Source organism: Saccoglossus kowalevskii, chromosome 18 (assembly GCF_978046115.1).
Source record: "Saccoglossus kowalevskii chromosome 18, keSacKowa6.1, whole genome shotgun sequence".
Lineage (NCBI taxonomy): Eukaryota > Metazoa > Hemichordata > Enteropneusta > Harrimaniidae > Saccoglossus > Saccoglossus kowalevskii.
The window spans coordinates 29,181,015-29,188,383 of NC_140658.1; positions in this window are offsets into that span (position 1 = coordinate 29,181,015).

The following is a 7,369-nucleotide window of genomic DNA, read 5'->3' on the forward strand; positions in this document are numbered from 1 at the left end:
ATTACTGTACACAGTTGAAAGGAAGGTCAGCAAGTGTTTACGTTTGTGTGCATGACTCTACTCTGAACACATGATTAAAGTATTTGAAGAATGATATACAATGATATACATCCATCCACTTATTGCAGCGTTGATTGACTCTTACTTTGGAGAGGTTTGAGCGGCATTAAAAATTATGCTTTCGTTATTTTGGAGTCATGCAATCACCGGACATTCTTTGAGATACAAGAGTTCAAAATGTCACAGAAAATTATTATTTATTGATTTATCAAAATTTTGCTCGACGGCATTGATAAAAATGTAATATATTATTGTTGACATGGATCCTAATATTGGGAAAACATTTAAACATTGACATATAATTAAGTAAGTTTTCAAGGGGATATTTTTTTTCTAATATATACAACGAGAGGTTACTTCCCAAAATGTATTGTCTATATGTGCAGTAACATGCCCAGTAGTACCATTGACGCTGCGTTCTTTAAACACCGATTTGACGCATATCGCGCAAGGAATGTCGGGAGTTTGTTCGAAAATTTGAACGTTTCGAAGTCATTTGTCGGCACGTATTCAACTGCTGTTCCAAAGGTGAATTATGCATGACATTAGTATTTCACCCACCAAAAAATATTTCACTAAAATATGTGATTAAAAGCAGCTTAAATTGTAAAAAGTAATATCAAGTTCCGTGTATGAACACTAGTGTAAAGAGGCGGCGGAGCGTTATTTTAGCCAAAATCGGCTAGTAAGGCGTCATATGTCACATCAATCTCCTTCCAATAGGTCTTAGCGATTTACCCTCCCCAGGCAGCCTTCAATTTTGTGGTCAATCACCTCACTACGCACGGTCATATTTTCGCAGTTGTTTTACCTGGAAACGTACTGCAAAAAGTAGAAAAAAATGTTTATGAAAACCGAACTATTTATTAATGTCGTAAATACGAACAATTTTAGCACGGACTATGTTGTGCAAGGTAATGTTACTGTTGTGATATGTCGCACGTGACAAACTTAAACTGAGGAAAGCAGCGTTCTGTTTACAAGTGTACATAGTTGGGAACTTATTAAACACTAATTTCACTCAAAGGGATTTCCAAACATCCCCTTTTAATCTTGTTTTCTAGTGAATATTTTAATAGTATTTCTATTTTGAACGGATTCGATTCTTTGCATCTAACAGCAATAGATCACAAAGCTTCTAGTCAGTTTATAGGGTTAATCATTCATTTTATAATCTGATACTTTGACATCTTTGAAAAGACTGCACTTTTCCAACGTAATTCATGTATATTTTAATTGTAATTACCCGAACATTTTATTCAGAGTCAGGAAGTAAAAAGTTGTATTAAACTAATTAAAGTAACCTAGTGACTTACGCATAACTGTATTAACCACCAAGGTTCTTGCAGCTCGAATATGCAAACGAGTTCTATGCAAAGCAGCTTTGTACAGTAATGATAAGTAACGCGTATCGAACTATTTGGAGTTCGATGTCACAGTTCTGTGCTGGGACAGCGCTTCCTGTGATGACACAACACAGCAGTACAACATTTGAATTCAGCTCGAACTTCCTTAAAACTTTTCTTATAAGTCTCCTGTGAGATTGGTCTATGTTAGATATGACGGATGTGCTCCCGTGCAACATGTGCATATTAAAATATCAACACAATTAACCGTTGTTATCTGCAGACACTTGCTACTTGTTCTCCATATCGTCTTACCATCAAAGAGTTGCCACTCTAAAACCAATTCAACGTGTTCATCAATCACACTACTCATATATGATTGACGTAACTTTGACGTAAACAAGTACTTGCCTAATCAAGTATGTGTTTTGCAGAGCCGTAGCTACTTTCTCTGTACCATCGGATGCGCAGAGAAATGAACCAACGCATAAAGCAGCAAAGCCATTACTAGAACTTGCAATGTTGTTTCTAATTCGGTGACCTAATTCATAACGATCTGAATGATTTGCGTGAATGACAAAAGTGTATTATTAGTGTGCAAATATTTGTTCAGGTCGTTATATCGATATTGACACAACAATTGTCACCGTCACGTGATGGCCACGTGAAAAAGAATACGTAGCAGATATCTCCAGTCGGTAATGAATAGATAACCACAGTGCATTGGGATACATAATTATTTCGGAATTTTATAGCCAATGCTTCGAAAAAAATATTAGAAATGTATGAAATAATAATAGGAAATTTAAACTATAGCATTTGTAATACAATCATAAACATGGAATTTACATGAAAAAATAAAACGTAGTTATATTCAATGCACATATAAATAAGATTCCGATAGGAAAATAAAAGATGGGTATGAAATAAGACACATCGGTCTCAGCTGAGGTGATGTAAAGGTTATTCACCTACGTCATTTTGAATGTCGTTGCTCGAGATTCTGTATAAGCATTACGCGTGGCACATCTCGCTAGATGCTTTTTTTTTGCGTAGCATAGAATTATATAATAAATCTGTATACTTCATAGATATACTTCCATACACAAAAATTATAAATAAATATAGTTGTTGAAAAAAAACCTTAAGAATTAATAATTTAGTGATTTCTTTTGCGAAACATAGAAATCATACAGCGTGTTACCTCAACACAAGTGTAAGTGACACCAATAGGTTAATCTAGTCAACACAATCAATAACATATAATTACTTATCATTACACAAATTTGTAAAATGTCAATTTTCAATGTTGTACATTAAATATTCTCTGTTATTAATATAATGCGTAATTTCTTTGACTTTATGACATTAATTACATCAATCAGACAAGGTTGCTGCTATTATTAATATTATTTGATTCTATTCGTCCTTGCAGCAGACCTTAAATTACTTGATGTAAGAAAAATTAATTGGTCACGTGACTGGGTTAATTCGTTGATTGTTAACAACACTCAACTAAAGAGAAAAACTCGTATCGTAAATTACTATTATTAACATTTCTGTCAAGATGAACCTCAAAAATGGAAAGATTGAATTTGAACAAAAGATTTATTAAGTCATTTTTTTATCACAAACAAAGGGTGACAACATACTATAATTTACCGATTTTGTTACCGTTCTATTGCTTGTGTTTAATCATTGTAAGTATTCTCGTAGCTATTTCTTATTTATTTAATCAACTGTAAACACACTTATTATGTTTGTTCATGGAACTTCAGTTTAGTGTCTATTAGTAATACACATATCACATTATCAACGTTTTATTGACATTTATAGGCAAATTACAAATACAAACATGCTGTTAATTAAATTTATTGATGTAGATTAATTATAGTTTGTAAATAATCCAAATGCATAACGCGAGTATCTTCTTGGGTCTTGGGATTGTGGGTATGAAAACCATTTGTTATTTGTAATTTATTCAAGGTCAACATCATTAATTCTCAAATCTGAACGCTGGGAATACACTAATTGCGCAATAATCGTGTTATGTGTGATGACGAAATACAATTAAATATTAATACAATAAGTGTAAGTACAATTATTTAAAGTGTGGAGTTATACAGTTCAAACCACGCAGCATCGAATGTTCCCAGAATGCATTTCACGATAACATTTATCACAGTTTCAAGCAGAAATGACATTTTGCAATCCCGTTAAAAATTGTACTTACAGAATGCAAACATACATAGGATGCACATAGATAATCCATGCCGGTATCTGGAATATTTACTCATACAAATCCCAAGCATCATGTTATAATAACAGATTGGCTGTATCACTGTTTCATAAATCATGTGCATAACCCCATTCACCCCAATATGCGGAATATCATTTTACGACCGCTAAGCAGAAAGCGAGTTAATAATACTCAAAAAAAGATATTTTATCTTCACATCGTAAGTTTATGACAACTCTTATCTTTTGTGGTTGTTATATACAATGATTCACAAAAATATAATGATGTCATCACGAGGTTACCTTATGAAGCGACCTTCCCGTATAATAAAAACCCACACATTGATTATCGTTAAAGCGCGGTAGTCGTCGCGCTGCGCATGTGCGACATTTGTATTGATAAACATTGATTTTCCCATAATCCAATGTGCTCTTCATATGGAAATCACAAGTAGGAGGTTTGACCAGGGCGCGATTTGCACTGATTACCGCCGGTGACTCCGTCGATAACTTCCAATCACGTAAAAATTACCTAATTGAAGCTTGGAATCGTCTCAGTTTGTACTCGTCGCCATCTTTGTTCATATGAGACCCATATATCTCGCGCATGCGTGACGCGACGACTACCGCCCTTCAATGACAACGAAACTATTCCAACTGGCGGCCATGTTACACGTTTTCGCTAAAGAAACCAAGGTTCAAAGTGGAGTCCCGAGATGACATATTGCTTACCCTTGTTCCGTGGCAACACTCTGGGTCGATTCTATTTAAAAATAAGGATATTCCAGTTATGTGAACATTTCAATTGTTCGCAAATTTAAAATGACATATTCAAATGTACTCTGCATGGAGTCAGACAATATTTTACATTTGCTAGTGTTAATTCTATTTTGAGTCAATAAATCTGCAAAGGAATTAGTTTGCTTTTCGAAAGTAATCTCCACATCAAATATTTCTGTATTCCATAAAACGCCTATTTCGTGTTGTTTTTTTGTCTGGGGCAGTTGACATAAATGGGGTCATTCGTAGGTAATACAGGAACAAACATGTAACATTGCTCGAGGCAACACTTGCGTTGTGTTTTGCAGGCATAACCAGGTATATTTTAGAACCATACATGTGTACAAGTGAAAAACCAATTGATCGACAAAAATTGTGTTTTTTTGACAACATGAACAAAAAACTTATATTTGGTAACTGTAAAAGTTATTTGTTTATTGTATATACATGCCCGTATTTATGGCATGCTTAAATAGAAATGTGCTGTTACGTTAGCACTGCTCGTAAAATTATTTTTAAGGCAATTACAAAACAAGCTGGTAAATTATATGAATTGCAAAGAATGTGGTTGTACATTAATATTACAACTCACACTAAAAGATGATGCCATATGTTGGAATAAAATGTGTTGACAGTTTCGAATCAGCACCGCAACGTATACTTCGTTTGTTTTGGGACGTACTCACGTGAATCAATTCTATACATGATTTCCATGCTTAGCTACAGTTTAACTCATTACTCTGCTATTCATACTATAATTTTACGGCCTCAAAGAAAATGTTCTTTCCATTATTTTTTTTCAATCATTCACCTGAATAAATTACAAATTTTCTATAACCACACCATTCTACGTGTTTACCGCCGGGTTGTCTGTGACGTTATATCAGCTGAATTACGCGTCCCACGCACATATGGGGTTAGGTGCTGAACGCGTATCTTTATTAAAGACACACGTACATCCGTGACAATTCCTACGTCAACAAGCCGCGGGTTATCGTGTCACTGCAACTTAATGATACCCTTCCATTTATGTTAGCGAAGATATTTCAGAAAATGGCACGCGTTTGATATAATTGGAAAAAGCTGACTCTGTTACTATCATTGACATGTGTACGCAGTTTTCATCGGTGGATTACCAACCAAGTATGTATAAACACAAGTCAGAAAACCACAGCTGAATGCTTGCTCTAAGGGTGCGAACGAAGATGTAGCGATAAACACCATGTGTTATTTGAGTGAAGACGTCATAGATCGTTCAACAAGGTGTATTTCGGTATCGGCACACATTATTGTAACAGTATATTAGAACCACTGGACTCGGGCACTGACACACAAAACGCAATATTCGAGTTACTTTTATAGAAGAAAATTGGTGATTCCGGACATCTACATGTTATTTTGATTGACCTGAACTTGTCTGAACCCTTATTTGTACGAAGTAGTTACGAATCTATTTCATACAAACCGACCAGACACATAACAACTAGCAAATGACTCAAATACCGATTAATATTTTGTTATAAATCCTCTGTGATTTTAAAAAGTATTTAGTTTTAAAATCATGATTCCATTATTTAATACTATTTTAAGATCGGTTCATTATATCTAATCCATAACATCTATGAAATGCACATATGACAATATTTAGCCATAACCCAGTTGGAATTCCACCATGTATAATAACCAATTAAAGTACTTGAAATATAGAAATTAGACGCCAGTGCTGGGTAAACCCAATGCAGATGAGAGCCGTTTCCACTATCCCCGCCTGTCGTGACGCAAATTAACTTGTCACAGTGTCTGCGCAAATGATAGCCAATTTTCTTTATGACTGTGTGACCCGGATGACCGGAGAGGAACGCAGCGAGCTATCACGCTTTGATTGCGTTATGATGATGAAGAATTGAGCTAAACAAACATCGATTTGGTTATATGAGTGTTTCTATTCCCTACCGGCTGACATGGTGTGACCTTATCTAACATTGCATTCCACCTGATACCGTCAATTTAATGCTTACTCCGAAGGCGCATTGTGCCGGTGAGTGATGACTGACTGAAGAATGGACAATATTATGAAGTAGAATCCTGTTAAATCGCATCACTGGAAAAAAACATCATCGCTGACTGATAGGTATAATGCATACTACTCGCAGATGGGTTTTTTAACTCAAGATACGAAGTTTGAGTAATTTTTTTAGCGCTCTGTCAAGAACACTAGTGGGTGAAACATGCTCTCTTGACGTCATGTGTTCGCGTCCATCATAGTTACAGACGGTAGAATCAGTTCTTAGTACGCTATCTTTTATTTCGTGAACGGGCGTACTAATTTCCGTCTATATTATCGGGTTAACATTCATTTGCAAACTATGATCTTGGCAAATGCCATATAATAAACATAAGTTATCGTCATAATAAATATGAAATTGTTGTTGATGACAACCTGCACGCATTACTGTCATTTCTCGAGATTGTGGGTGAAATCGCATTGTGAATAAAAAAAGCAACTATGAATATGAATTACTAGAGGAACTCATCTATATCTCACAACTTCACTTCCGGCATCGATTAACAAGCTAATACAGTGCAGGATAAAACTGTCTGTTTTTGCCGGATGTGCATCTGTTTTCCAAACGCTCACGACAACATTATTTAGCTATTTGATTTGAACAAAAACGGCGCCAGCTATTGTACTGGCAATTACGATAATTTGTTTCATCTGCTCGACTATTAAAAAATATAGATTTCGTTGTCCGCGTGATAAAATACTAATAAAAATATCAGAGTCATAGCGCCGCTTTGAAGTGTTGCTGGGGAAATGGAGCTTATTAGGGATGGCACGATTCCCTTGTCTCTATTGCTACAGTTACTGCAGGGACTATACTAAAATATTCGCAATGAAACTACACAAACCATAACGAATACAGTGCCCGGAAACGTCAGATTAA